This window comes from Myiozetetes cayanensis, unplaced genomic scaffold, assembly GCF_022539395.1.
Source record: "Myiozetetes cayanensis isolate MyiCay16 unplaced genomic scaffold, myiCay2020 scf5-8, whole genome shotgun sequence".
NCBI lineage: Eukaryota > Metazoa > Chordata > Aves > Passeriformes > Tyrannidae > Myiozetetes > Myiozetetes cayanensis.
In genome coordinates this window covers 10,456,938-10,470,975 of record NW_026087742.1, presented here as the reverse complement: position 1 = coordinate 10,470,975, position 14,038 = coordinate 10,456,938, and the positions used below count along the sequence as shown (strand labels likewise).

At 39.5% G+C, this 14,038-nt stretch overlaps 1 long non-coding RNA gene across 1 annotated transcript; it reads right to left on the bottom strand.

Annotated features, from left to right (window-relative positions):
- Window positions 1–6,083: 6,083 nt before the first annotated feature.
- LOC126649546 (uncharacterized) lies at window positions 6,084–13,092 on the bottom strand. The gene is made up of 3 exons (XR_007631069.1): window positions 12,924–13,092; window positions 11,174–11,313; window positions 6,084–6,176 (listed from the first exon to the last, which is right to left on the bottom strand). It is a non-coding gene; the product is annotated as an uncharacterized LOC126649546 (long non-coding RNA).
- Between the last annotated feature and the right edge of the window lie 946 nt (window positions 13,093–14,038).

Below are 14,038 nucleotides of genomic sequence, written 5' to 3'. Positions count from 1 at the left end.
CTAGTTATTTAGGAATATACAGTGAATTAACCATGTTCATTGAATTCCATTCTAAGCAGAGAGTGTGTTTTTAAAATGTGTCTGGACCCTGGGTATCAGTTGGCTGCTTCTTAGCGGTGTGCTTTTAATGATATTTCATTTAACAGGATACTCTTTTCAGACGGACCAGGAGAATTTTACATGAATCATATAAATTTGTGCTCTTATTTTTCAACCTGTTTCTGGATGTGGATGGCTTTAAAAGATTGAAATGTCAAGATTGCTGCCACTTCATGTTATTAAATGTTATCTATTTGGCAAGTTGGAATTGCAGCAGCATTGGTTATGATTCCATTACAATCTCGTCTTTAATTGCTCGTCGCTCTGGGGGCTAAAGTTTTCCAGACCGGTGCCTACTAAAAGATGCCTTGTTTCAGTTCAAGTAGAATTTATTTTCAACAATCTTTTTCTCAAACAGGTATCTTTGCCAATACAGTGTCATAGGCCACATTCTTCTTTCACTTATGTCTACGGAGTTTATTGGGATTGTACGGGATTAACAGAAGCCTTGACCATGATGGAGAGTTGTAAGACTTTTAAGCAATCCAGATAAACCTATACAAGTACTTATGTAAACACTTATCTAAGTTTAAAATTTGTTTATTTAGTTCAGGCTGAATGGCAGTAGTCTTAAGTCACACTGAAACAAATCAAAATAAAAAGTGTTTCAGACTGTTTTCCTGGGATAAAAATCATGCTCTGTATTTGTATTTTAAAAATTTTAATGTGTAAGCAGAGCTTAACATCAGGCTCCTGCCACATACACCTAATTATGGTTCATACCTCTTCTAAAAGGTGAAGCACAGGAGGTGAAGTATGCTCTGACAAAGAATGAGTAAAGATAAAAGCTAAAACACATAATCCCTGGAGAAGCAGGACAACAGTTATATGTATCTGAGATGATTCCCCTTAAAATCTCTTGAAAGGAAGACTAACATGGAACACCAAGTGGATTATCAACCATGTGCATGCCATGGTGTCTAAGCAACCTCTGCTTCTATGACTTGACACAAAGAATCACTCCTGAGATTTGCAGGAGACAGAAAGCTGTCTAGCATTCAAAACCACCAAAACTCACGGTGGTACAGACGTTTTATTTTATTTTTTTTTTCAGTTAGTTTCTGTAAATAAGTGCCTGAAACTATTCATTAGCATTGCTACGTGCAGTCTCAGTGTTTATAGGGCAGCCAAATGGGTGAATTTCACTGCAGCAAACTGCTACAGGAGAGATTAATTTGCACAGAATTGAGTGGAGTAGTCCACTGTCTGCCTTTGCGGTGATGCTTTTTGTCTACATGCCCAACCGTAACCCAAGGCTGCATCGGGAATACTTAGATGGGAAAATCAGATGTATGGGATAAACAAAATGTTTTATTTATAGCGAGAGCATTAATATACAACAGGCTCTGGACTGTGAGTAAGGATGGTGTAATGGCACTCTGGAGTGGCTTGTTCCTCGCTGAAATGTGAACTTTCATCTCTGACAAAGAAGTACTGGAACACTCTCTGAAGTTGGATGCTCTTCCTGAGTCATTACAAAATTGTCTGGCAGTCACTGCAAGTGTTAATTGCTGCAATGAGAAGATAACTTAACCTACCTCTCTAATTAGAGAAAGCACACTGGCCCGAGCAAGGGAAATGGCTGAAGCTTTGCCTAGTTATCTAAAATGGATCCCAAAAGTGAATAGATTAAATTTTTAGTACCTGAACAGCACTGCCTGCTTTTCTTATGCCCATCTACAGCCTTTGTCTGGAGGATACTGGACTTGGAGAAAAGGAGAGGTGTCCTCAAATTGCAAGGAACAAAAGAAAATTGAAATTAAGTAATTTTCCAGACAAGAACTTTCATGCAAAGGTTATTCCAAAGTCTCTAGAGAAGTTCAGGTTTTGTATCGAAGTTGCAAAGCTTTATTTAAAGGTTGTGTAAGCAACTGATTTTTTATAATTCACCCACAAATGCAGCTAATTGATTTTAATTTGGCACACCTTTGCTCAAGGGTATATAGCAAAAGACTGAGAATTATTCTAAAATATTATGCTAAAGATATTACTCACTTCACAAAGTGTTGCAAAATGAGCTTCTTCCCTTTCCCCATAGGCTCACAAAGTTTGCAGAAGCCATCCCAAAAACTAGAGAAGAAGTTGTCAACCTTTTCCCACCACATAATGCAAGGGTCAAACACAAAAATAAAGGGGGTATAACATGAAGAAATATTTATTCTGCATTATGATGTGCTGGTTTTTGGCAGCAGTGGAATTTCAAAGAGAATTACTTTATCTCTAATATGGACATGAGTAATAGATGGCAGAATGTACTGAGACTTATACAGGCAGATTTATGAGGCGTGCCAGAAAACAGTGGCCTGCCGAGTTTATTTAAAGCCGTAGATTCTGAGCAAGTCTGCAGCAAGGACTGGAGCATTCGATGTCCTTCTTGCAGTAAAACTGTCTCAGGCTTGCAAAGGTGAATGTAACACCCCTGACTCCTATCCAGAAGAATCTGGAGCCATTCAGACGCTTTAAAGGCTCCAACTGTGGTTTGAATGTACTTCTTTAGTGAGTAGGTAGCCCTTGGTTTTTGAAGCAAAAGTCTCTTTCTGTAAGACTGCTTGACTTGGTTGTCTGTACAGTGAAACAGAGCTCTATAAAACTACAAACATCATTGCAGTAGATTTTGAAGATGGTTTTCTCACTTTGGTCAAATTTAGACACTTGGCCTCTAGTCCGTTGGCACACTGATGTTTACATCCTCTAGTGAGTAAAACAACAACTTTGTGTGACTCCAAAAACATGCCCTAGGAAAGCATGAAAAAACTTCATCACCCTGAGGAGGAATGCAGTGTTCAGCTGCTGTATAATGAAGAGAGGTGGAACTCATGGTGGAGTAACTGTGCAGTAAAATATTCGGAACTCATAATGTTTCATGGGGCCAATGCCCCTGGGAAGAGAAATAAACTCTTTTCTATGGCAGAGCAATAAATATTTATATATCGTATTGCCCAAAGACCTCCATCAGAAGGGACTGAGAGGGAGCTGAGTTTGCAGAAAAGAAAGAGGTGCAATCCTTCTCTTGCCTTTACAGCCTGAAGATACAGACAGGCAGGGAGGAAGAGCTTTTTCCTATCACATTGGAAGAAATTGGAGCATGGGAGAATTTGCGGGGAATTTGGTAACTATGGGTATTACAGGAATGCTGGTTTTTTCCTTTCTTTGTCTTCACACTGCTTAGGAGTGAATCACATATGATCTGTGAATCAATGCAGATGACAAATTCACAAATTTTAGATTTTGATGGAGAGAACGTTGATTGTAATCAAGGACTTTTCCTGCAGAATCTGGGTTATCCAAGTAACTGCTTAGCCCTGAAGGGCAGAAGGGAAGGACTCACATCTCTCTTGAGCACAGAACATAAAATTTCCCAACTTTCACAAACACCCATTGACACAGTCTCGTCTTAGAAGATCATAATTGGTTGAGGAAAATAAGAGAATCAAAGATTGCAGGGAAATCATTCTCACCCACATGGACTGTGTTAAAGGTATTTTCCAAAAGAACAAGCCTCCTATACTTAAATGTAACACCCACAGCACCTATTCATAAGACACCACATGAAAGAAATGAGTTTCAACTTGATTTTCTACTTTGGGGAGTTTGAGCTATCACCCTAAGACATCAAAGCCGCCCAGCTACAGGCTTCAGTCAGACAAGCGAGGTCTGGAGATTCACAGAGGATCACAAACAACGCATCTCCCATTGCAGGCATGGGTGGAGACATTCTTTGCACATTTAGTGACTCTCAAGTGCTCTTCAGATGTTAATGAGGTTGAGACGTGTGATGTTCATCTAAATTGTTCACAATTTATAGATAGGGAAATTGAGGCGTTATTATAATGAGCAAGATTCCAAAAGTTGATCTCTGATTTTGCAGAGGAAGTTGTTTTCCATCATGAGCCAGGCAAGGTACAAAGATGTCTGGGAGTTTCCAGACAAAATCAGGTCTGGTTTCCTTTTCTATTAAATGCGTAGAATTGTGAACAGCAGAATGTTTTTCAGAAATATATGAATTTAGATGAACTTCTGCTAGAAGTGGTGGCCACTGGAAACCTCTTTGCTTCCTGCCTACAGGCTCCTAAGCAATCCAGATTTCTAGGGTCAAGATTTCCAGAATGGTCCCTCTATATGGACTACCATAGACTTAGGAGACCACAATGTTTTAAGGGTTTTGCATCATGGCTGAGAGCCCAGAAACCCAGGCTGTAGCAGAAGTTTTTGAATATCTCAGTTCTTCATTTGTTCCATAACATGAGAGAGGTCTCACTAAAATCAAGAAGAACGAAAAGACTCAGCTTAAACTTGAAAGGCTTTTGGTCTTCTAGGAGCAGCTCTGTAAGATACAATAAAAACAAGTGTTAGGAAATATTTGTTTAGATAGTCAAGAAGTACATATTATAGTTTTCTTAATTATTTGTAGGGGTTGGAAATACATTTTCTGCAGGGGACTTCAGTATGTGTAGTTTTTTTAATCATTGATGGACAAAAATTTGAAATACAAAAATTGCTCTGCAGGACAAAAATATTCCATTCCAGTCTTCTCTTCCCTGTTCCTTCTCAGCCTTTATGGAGATCTGGGTTTCCTATTTTTTCCTTTATGTAATGACCAACTTTGGAAAACCTAGGACATTGAAAATGCTGGAGACAAAAAATATAAACCCAAATCACTAGGAGTGCCTCTTTCACCTCTAGAGATGTGCATGAGATCAGTATGAGAGACAAGTCTGAGAGGCCAGAGAGGACCCAAGGCTGCACTGAAAATACAAGAGTTGGGACTTGGAGAACAGAAGACAAAAGCACGTAGCAGCCAGCAGCCTTCCCTGTTTCTAGAAGAGACACTCAAGATGGATTAATCCTCAGATCTGGGCAGGAAGAAATGGACACACACCAGGGGCTATTTTTGAAAATGACCAAAGCTTACAAATGCCAAAAGAAATAGCCAGATGGACCCCAGTTCCAGGGATGAGGTGCCTGGCAGGAGGATAGGAGGAGGGGCTTGCCATTACCTTGGGTGGCTTAGGGGAGAGTCCATCTATGGCAATTGGGGCTTTATTATATGTGTGGGAATATTTATCACTCTGAGCGAAACACTATCCACATTTCTTCCTGGCAAGATGTTATCCTTTTCTGAGGTGCAGGAGAGAGGCTTTCAGCTTGCAGGCTTTAATGATAAGCAAGTACAATTCAAAGGAGAATTGTAAATTGAAGTCTACTCCAAAACACTTCTTAAAACCCTGAGTCATTAGCGGCTGAATCACATTATTCCTGTCAGCAAGATCTCTTCTCTAACATCATCCTCTATTTACTGTGCATTACCTCATGGTCCTGGTCAAACTGTGCAGCTTTTACACAAACATGAAGAATCCTAGTCATCAGGATGAGTTTGACATGATGCAAGCTTTATTTTCTGATGCTAGTTAGAAAGCGACAGTCCCAGTCCAAGGATTTACTTAGGCTCGGTCCACACACAAAAAGCTTTTCCTAACAAGCAGGTTAAATAATAAGCCTTGCTTTCTGTTTTTCACATTTGACTTATTTGCTGAAGCTCATGGCTGTCTGTTACAAGGGCAGTTCTAAAAGTCAAAAGGTTACAGAATAAAGCATCACCCTTAAAAATTCATCATTTATCTGTCGAACAGTGACCTCATGGTGACTCTCTCTCAGCTACAAAGCCATTGATTGCATGGCTCTTCATTCTCCTTCTGTAAATCCTATAAACAAGCCCCTTTGAGATGCCGGAAGAAAATTTAACACTCAACTCTTGTCACATATTATAATAATGATGTGATATTAGATTAGTTATTAGACTAATTACCAAGTATTTAGCTCTTTCCAAAAGTTCAGCATATAAGATTAGGTAATATATCATCAGAAAAATACATTATCTGGTTAATTTTCAAATGTTTTAAAATTTGTTTATGAAATGTACACTTATCTAAGTATATATAACTTTAGGTTTACCAATATGGCAGGTATTATGTTAAGGAGATAAGCTTCTCTGATCCAGATAGGTCTATGAATTGTAGTTCCTTTAGGCATAGAGCTCTAGATCCTGGAAAGGCATAGGATTAGGAAGTTTAAGCAAGCTGAAAGATAAGGATCAAAGTTAAATCAAGAGTTACTTCGGTTCATTTGTTTCAGTGATTAGAGAGACCATATTATTAAAATAGTGAGTGAATTGTTTAGTGCCGTGCACGACACAACTGCTCAAAGGGCAGAATTAAGCATAAAAAGTTTAGGAATTAAAAATTAAGCCTTTGCTGAAAGAAAATACTCAACCCTCTATAATCAAACATCTATATTTACAGCCTGGATGGTGACAGACTTCACTGACGAGATATTTTTCTTCAGCAGTACTCCTGAGGGACCCGAGGGCCAAGCTAGACTCTTTTCTTCTCAGACATCACTTTCTGCAGAGGAGGTTCTTTAAGCAAAACAGACCTTTGCATGACAAAAGGTGGGGTGCAGCCTTGTCATCATTACTGCATCCCCTCTCTTCTCCTTAACGCCTGTTATTTCTGGGTATGGGTTTGGGACTGAATTCCAAACCCTGATATGAGTTCATAGGATATTTGCTAACAATAGCACACAGTTCATAGCGTTGCTGAGACAAAGCCTATGTCCCAGTCCAGTTTGCAACCACATTGCAGGCAGACCCTTATTCTGACCAGCCTCTTAACCAGGAAAGTTATTATTGGAATTGAACTTTTCCCTGATTGCAGTCAAAGCACTCCTGAGGCGTCTGGGAGATAAAATTGCGAAGAGTAGTCTTGCCGGCTCTACAGTTTGCAAATTACAGTGCTGGAGCTACTCTATCAATTCAGACAGCAGCTGGCCTCTGGCAATATTTTTTTCCTTCAGATTAATTAACATTTCCCCTCAACCCCCTGGTTATAGGCATGATCATAAAATCTGTGCATGTTAGCAGGAGTTGCATCAGATACTGTTCACCTAGCCAGCTCTATAGCAGTGATTTTCTACCTCTGCACAGTCTTTACAGATGTTTCTGAGGGGTGAGAGACTTCATTGCTGAAAATGAGAATGGTCAGATCTTAAATGACCAGGCTGAAAGCCTGTCAAATTGTTCAATTTCCCTAAAAATTTGTCCCTTCTGCGCTAATTATGCTTTCATAAGAAGCAAAGCTCTTATCCTATACAGAGTCAAATTTCATTTCAGAAGCCAGGAACAGCCTCCTATCAACAATACCAGGTCACAATTTCACAGGCTGCTTAAGGGAAAGCTTACCTTCTATTTCTCCACCTCACTGACAATATAGATCTCAGCTACTTAGGCTGACAGCAAATTTGCTGTTAGGGAAGCTCCTTATTTCAGTAAGGCCTTGTTGGATTATGGCCTCACTATTCTTTAAGATTAATTTTTCTTATTTAAAAAACCTTATCCCCATATTACGGAGAAATACTCCTCTTTCAACAAGGTGTGAGATCATGATGCAAGTGTATAATCTGCAGAGTAATTTCCATAGTCTCTTTTAACCATCAGTTTGATAATATTAAGTAGTTCCAGTAGGAATCCTCATGGACAAAACTTGTTGTGACTAAGGTTTGCAAGTAACAAAACTGCTGCAAAAACAGGCTTACTTGTCAAATTTCTACAGAATCATCTCCTTCAACACAGCTTTGACTTACTCTCACACAGTACTGAATCCTAAAAAATTGTAATTAAACAACTGAGAATGTTCACCATTTGAATTTTTAGCCATTGTATTGATTGAAGCTGATGATAACCTTGAAAACATAAAGTATTTCTAGCTCTGGAGGGACCAGATATTGGACATAATGATTATATGCATTGCCTCAAATTGTATGATGATGTTCAGTCTGCCTCTAGCATTATATAACTGTTCTTTACATCGGTGTGTCATCCTTCCCTTCCTATTACTTTCCCGTGACTTCTAGATGCATTAAATTAGTAGAAAAACCTGAGTAAAACTTAGGGTGTGAAAACCAGGTACACAGATATCATGTATCACCTGCAGAGATACCTACACTGGCCAAGCTTAGTAAATCTCTTGAAGGCCCTTGATAAATAACAGCCAGAGGGTTTGCTAGAGAAGAAGTCAAGAGACAAAGCCTGTCTCATTTATTAATGAAATGTATTCACTATTTGGCTGCATTAAAAAAACCCACCAAAACCAAAACACTGAGGGCAACATAAACCCTATACTCATGAATAGGTCAGTATCAAAGATCATCTGTAGATCAAAACCTGGAAAATGCAAAATGTTCAGATTAGTATGCAAAATAAAACATCAATGTGGAGAGTGGATTTATATGATTATACTATGAATAATTCATTAGCACAAGAAATACAATTAGCTTTTAAAAATGATCTAACTACTACACTCATGTTTAGCAAATCTAACATACAGTAACATCAGGAGATAAATGTCCATAATGTAAAAGAAATTAAAAAAAATTCCTTTAGGAGTCCAGCTGCCTTATTACTAAGGGGGAAAAGGGCAGTGGATTAGACGGGTTAGATCATGCCCAGAGAGGTTAACTTGCCTGTAGTCAATACCCTTGCATTTGCAGGTGTGCCCTCAATTGACCCTATTAATATGTACAACCCTTGCTGGAAACCTTATTTCAGAAACATTAAGCTCTGGTTGTTTGAACTGGCTCTGATTATGGTGAAACATTCCTTAAATTTGTAGGGGGCTTATTTGGTGGGAGGATGCAGAAATATTTTTCACGGGGGAAGCTTTTCTGTACTTCCAGTAGAGAGAAATCAGAGGGCTGAATCAGACAGAAGATAATCGATGCGATAGCTGGCATACTAAATCAATACATTACTGGCAACTGGAGCTAGTTTTAGCTGAACCTCTGCTTTTCAGAGCAATCACTCCAAGTCCTGACTTAGTCATTTTCAAGATGAAATTGTGACAGGCTCTTAATCTCTGTGGTGCTGGCTTGATGTTCGCCAGCCTGATCCCAACAGTGATTTCCTCGAGGCTGACTTCTGTCGCCTGATGCTGCTCAAGGAGTGAGCAGAGCAAGCACAAATGGACAGGAGCTTGCCTTCTAGTTGGTGTTTTGTTTCTTCCCTCTGCCCTATTTCTGCAGATGGTTTCTGCAAAGGAACACAGACAGTGCTCACCTACCCTTTGGTGTTTTAAAAGTATTGTGTATTTGTAATAGTTGTTCTTTCAAGAACGAAGAGTGCCACCACTAAGTGACATTATGAACGAGAAGCCAAAAGCTGATACAACAATTCAAAACCGTACAAATTAAAGTCAATTGTCAAATGGATGTTCCATTCCATTAAAACTGTCAGGATTGAAAAATTTTGACATATAAAAGATCATATTAAATATTCACATTAAATTAAGTGGGGACAACCCTAAAAATATAATCCAAACAGTGTGCAAAATTAAGTTCTGAAAATAATTACTTTCCCCAAAATGTTTAAATCCAAATATGTTGACATTTGGGTCCTTCCTTGGATCCTTTTGTTTTCTATTTCAAATGCCAGATTTTTATTTTGTTTTAATAAAACAAAACATTGTGTGCATAATATGTCGAAAACAAGGCATTGTTTTGCTGTGGTGTTCTTTCACTTTTCAATTGTTACTGCTATCATTCTATTATTATTACTATTATTTATTCAAATAACATCAGTTTTTATTGTCTATTCAAATTGCCATAATTGGATTTTCCAAGGAAAAACATCTTTAATGAAAGCTTTCAGACGACATCACTGTAAATTAACCATTACTGTTCTCCTGGATGGATTAGGAACAGGTATAGCTGTCATAACATGATCACTAAGTTCTGTTTAAAAATACTGTTGCTATGAGGTGAGTGCCTAACCCCAGATGCACTCATTTAACACAGACCTTCCTGCTGAATAACCACAGACTTTTGAGCTTGGCCTTCGAACAGTTTGGATGCTTCTGCACACCCAAGGAAAGGAGAGCTAGGGGACAGAACCTGGCACAAAAGGTTGAGCAGCACTGACTGGCTCGCTCCTGAACTTGTTAGGGCTGCTGGCCCGCCACAGCAGACTGGCTGTTCCATCACTTCCCAGTGCTTGGTCCTCTGTCTTGTGCCCTGTGGGTGCCTCTCGTGCCTAGGGCTGACTGGGACTGGGGACACCGATTCAAAGCATGAGAAGCAGTGCCACAGACTACCCAACTGCTGTCTTTATCCTGGGGCTGGGAGGGTGCTTTGAGTGCCACTGCGTGGTTGTATGTGAGTGTGTAAAGATGCAGCAGAGGACTGTGTAGGGTGGAAGAACTCAGACTCGATGCAGTGTGGTCCTTGCCATCTGTTAGCCAAGGTCACCGAGGTGAGCTACCTCCCAAAGAGAATCCAAACTGTCCCTCGGGCACCAGCCTGAGGCCTGTGTTTAGCTGCTCCCTGGCCCTCTTTTACTCAGCAATATAAATCTTGTACTCTGGGCAAGGCCCAGGTGTTAGAAAATTTAGTTAGTGGGAAGAAGTGTCTACATGTCTTCCTTTTAAAGAACATAGATGAGGGCAAAGGTATCACTACATGCACATCACACTGTGCCTTTATTGCCCAAATTTTGTCCCTCTGTATTAGAAATCTCTGTCTACAGAAAAGCAGCCGGCGCAGTGTTGGTGGCAGTCTTTGTTTGGCACATGGTGTTCACTGTTGCCTGTTTGTGTTGATGTTTTTGTTCTCACTCAGCCATGGGAAGGTGCCTCCATGTTTGCTGCACTGATGTCCCGTACTGTCATTTTGCCGTATTCAGCGCTGGGAACAGCTCTCTCTGCACCCTCTTCCCAAAGAACGCTTGCAAATGGCATTTCAGAGCCACATTTGCAACAGCTCCATCTTTTTCATCCCAGGGGCTACTCCTGTTCACACCATTTCCAGACTCTGTTGCAAGAACAGATATAGTGCTATTCAGCAATTGTACGTCTGTCCAGTTTAAAGAAAGCACCTGATAATCAAGTTGAACTCCTGGAACAGAATGCCTTTTCTAATTCTGCATCCACTTCAGTGTGTGTCACCCATAACTGTACACTACAGCTGTGACTTTGCCTTCTACAGGCACATCCTAACAACCTATTGGCAGGAGGAGCTGTGAACTCACCTGAAGTGCGTTTTCTCTTAAGATTAATAAGGCGTTATTCATGGCAAGTTTTTACTAGAGCTGCTGATGTAGCAGTTTTGGAAGAGTAGCTGAAGATATGGGATGGAGTTATCCTTAAATGCTGCATAGTAACTTCAAGACTGGAAGAAGGACACAAAGTTCTGTGACCCAGATTTTGCATTTGAAGACGTAAAGGCAGCTAAGTAACACAGACGTAATGAAGAGAAGGCACAGCAAGGAGAATTTAGGCAATTTGATCATAATTCACGATCACCCACACAAGGATGAGATTTCTGATAGCAAAGCTCTTTTATCTAGTAGGAAAAAAAGAAACATCAAGGCATGCAGTCACTGGAAGCTGAAGCTTGGTAAACATGGGCTGTGAGAGGCATTTTATTTTATTTATTTTATTGTATTGTAACAGAGCATTAATGACTAGTAGAGTTTACATAGGGACATTGTGGATTGTTTGGTGAGTCTGTCCCGGCAGTGACTCATACCATGGTCCTTTCCTCCTGACAGAGTTTTCCACATCCAGGCTCCTGCCTTTAATGCACTCTGATATGTAAACAATAACTCAACATTTATCCAGTAACTGTGCTGCACATGTATGAATTTTAATCAACCACTGACACACTTACTTGAAGTGAAACAAATGAGCGGAGTTCACAAATGAGGTTTTTCCTTAGAAAGGATTTTAGACTAATATTAATATTCAGTCCCTCTCTAGGATTCTTGACATCAGCTGTGTTTTAACACTTGTATGGCTGCCTTGAGCCTCCAGGATTGCTTTCTATGGCTCAAACAGGGAGCCCATTGTGCTAAGCATAAAATAAAGAGCCACCCCTTTTGAGAGCTCACAGTCTAAGGCAGAGAGAACAAATGGCTGGTAAATGAGGCTAAACTAAGTTTAAACTGCATTCAGCAAGGTAAGAAGCACTGTTGATATACCAGTTAACTAGCTAGCTGTTTGGGCCACATAATTGGAACCTATTCCAAAGATGTGACAGATTTCTGTATATAATATAGTCTTCTCAATTTGGATCAGATTTTCTTAAAAGCTGTGCCTGGTTTGTCAGCTAATGCAATTTTCCCTCTTTCCCCCCCTGCTGCCCTGGATCACTCCCTCATCAAGCTCCCCTCAGGTAAAGGGCTTTGTGCCTTTGATTATTTTATGGCATTTGCTGTAGCCCAGTTTTCATCAGAAGTCCTTCCCAGCAGACTAACAGCCCCATGAATGAAATCAGCAGGGAGGCTCTTCATTATCACAATTCTGGCAGTGAAGTCTCTGTACTTTTATCACTGTACTGGTATCAATTATTTGGAGCCACATTAAATAAATGAAGTCAGTAACATGAATATGTCATGCTCAATTCATACAGAGGCTCCTGAACTCTCTTTAAAGAAAACCTCTCTTTTTTGCCTGCTGCTTCCCTTATGAATTTTTTGTAAGCTCTGACCTTAGACATTTCTCAATCATTGCAAGCATGCTTGGTTCAAGATTGAATACACATCCATTTTATATGGGTTGAGGGGGGCAAAAATCATGAGAAAAGCAGATGGCATTAGAAAAAAAATGACTCTTCAAAGAAGGTTCAATGACCTCCATATAGATATGACATGTTAAAGTCACTGACTTCTTTTTAACTCAGCACTTGTGTATATATATTTAGTATTATACAATGTACTTGTAAGGGCAAAGACTCTTCAGCATTCGATCTACAATATTTATTGTAGAGTTCTGACTCACCTTCCTTGGGTGTTGCCCAGAGTCACCATAATACCAGTAATGACAATGAAATGGGGCTGAATTGGCCAGTGCCCTTTGGTTGCTCAGTGGGTCACAGCAGCACACTGATTGAAGTTTTCTGCAACTTAAAGACAGTCTTTCTTATTTATTGATTCTTCTGAATCAGAATTCAGGCTTGGCAAAGCCTATTTAAAAAAAAAAAAAAAAAGACAAAGAAAAAGAGAGAAAGAATTAAGAACTCCTGGGATTTGGAGAGTATTTTTTCTAAAACGTTTCTAACCAAAATTAACATATTTTGGTCTTAAGTAATAAAAGAAATTTAAATCTCTGATTCATGGACTATTAAGTTCAGACACCCTAAAGCCAGTTCATTTGGCCTGCAATTTAACTGATCTATTTAAACAGAGTTGGCAAAACACAGAACTGTGATGGGAAAGGAGATTTGTTGAATACTGCTTTGCACATACTCAAAATAAAAAAACCCTAGAACCTTTGAGCTTACTGAGAGTAGAATTACACATAGATGCAAGGAGCAATGGGTAAATGCTTTGTGGGAGTGTTTGCAAACTATGAAACTCCAATTCAGCCACATTCGAACATGTTTCAGCCTCTTCTCCGCTAACATTAATCAGAGGGGCTTTTGTTCAAAGGAATGTTGGAGAAAGTGTATTCTAAACTCTAATGCTCTTCATTCAAACCTGCCTGAGAAGTGTTTTCTCTGCTTATAATTCAGTCAACCTGGCAGCTGAAAGGATGGCATGTTTCTTAGGTGGCCAATTACACACCTAAAATAAGAAAGAGTGAATAGGTAGAAAACATAATTAAAATAAACACAGCTTGTAAATAAGCCCAGTCAGAATACAGCCTGGTGAAATGGTTATGCAGCCTGTGCCCCATGTTACAATTTGCATAGATGTGTAATTACTATGAGCTTTACTTCTGCTGAAATTTACAGGGAAAAATCCCTGTAAATTTGCTGTTACAGACCAAGACAAAAGCATTGGCAGTCAGGATTTTGAAGAGAGTGCATGGAATTATAACTGTGTGCAAATATGAGCAGGTGTTTGCATCCTTGCAAAACTAAAGCCACCCTCATTAAAAAAAACTCAGTAACT